The sequence below is a fragment of the Octopus bimaculoides genome, chromosome 14, assembly GCF_001194135.2.
Source record: "Octopus bimaculoides isolate UCB-OBI-ISO-001 chromosome 14, ASM119413v2, whole genome shotgun sequence".
Lineage (NCBI taxonomy): Eukaryota > Metazoa > Mollusca > Cephalopoda > Octopoda > Octopodidae > Octopus > Octopus bimaculoides.
In genome coordinates this window covers 39,011,998-39,013,184 of record NC_068994.1, presented here as the reverse complement: position 1 = coordinate 39,013,184, position 1,187 = coordinate 39,011,998, and the positions used below count along the sequence as shown (strand labels likewise).

Here is a 1,187-nt window from a genome sequence, read left to right as displayed (position 1 = left end):
TATATATTTATATATTTATATATGTTTATGGGGTGTGTATGTGTATATATATATATATATATATATATATAGAGTTATTAATATTTCTAAGTCTCTCTAAAATATATATATATACACACAGACACACACATTTCTATATGTATATTTACTATACTGGCTCTTTTATTGTGTCCATTTGTTTTTGTTTTACTTTTTGTTACTTTTCTTTTATTTTTGCTTAACCTATCTTTCTGGAAATAAAATGGATAATAAAAGAATTATTTTCATGTAAAATAGTGAAAAATTCATCTAAATATGCCTGTAGATTATTAGTTATAGCAAAAACTCTATATTTCATCACAAAGAAAGTAAAAAAAAAAAAAAAATGACAAACAAACAAATAATAACTTGTGACTTGCTTAAATGCTTTTTGCTTTGTTTTTGCTGTTGTGTTTTTATTTTACTAACTTAAGTTTTTTGCTGTCCAAGGGAATTATTTATCATGTAATGTAAATATTTTTGTAAATTTGTATAGAGCCAAAATCAGCAGGGATACTGGTGTTTATATTAGTTAAATCCATCATGCACTGTACTGGTAGTGTTAGTTAATCACATGTTGAGCTGTCGTGTGTGTATGTGCATGCACATACACACACACAAGCAGGTATACATAAATACATACATACACATTTACACACACACACACACACATACACACACACATATATATTTGATAGAATATTTGTTATGACTGATAGCCTGCTAAATATAGCTGATGATATCTTTTTAGTGCACTGAGAAGCAAACAACAGACAAAATAAGATCATTATTTTCCAGACATCCATTCATGTAACTGTGTTAAGGAAATGGAGATAGAGAGATGGATGAATGGAGCGAAAGATTGATGGATAAACTATATCTTATTATATATATATATATATATATATATATATATATGTATGTATGTATGTATATATCACAAGACATGTATGTGTGTATATATGTATATATATGTAAGTGTGTGAGTGTGTATGTGTATTGTAAAGATTGAGAGAGAATAATAGAAAGCGTATGATGAAGAGAGCATGACAGGGAATGGATGGTCAGAGAGAGAATGTGAGGAAAAGAAAGAGAGAAAGAGATTAATATATTTAGAAAAAGACAGAAGAAAGAGTGGAAGGGTGAAAGGTAAGGCAGAGAAAGGTGGT

The 1,187-nt window shown here is 28.1% G+C and overlaps 1 protein-coding gene across 3 annotated transcripts in view; it reads left to right on the top strand.

Annotated features, from left to right (window-relative positions):
* The window catches only part of LOC106872388 (protocadherin-18), a 134,234-nt gene that overhangs the window by 1,383 nt on the left and 131,664 nt on the right, over positions 1-1,187 (top strand). The window lies entirely within an intron of this gene.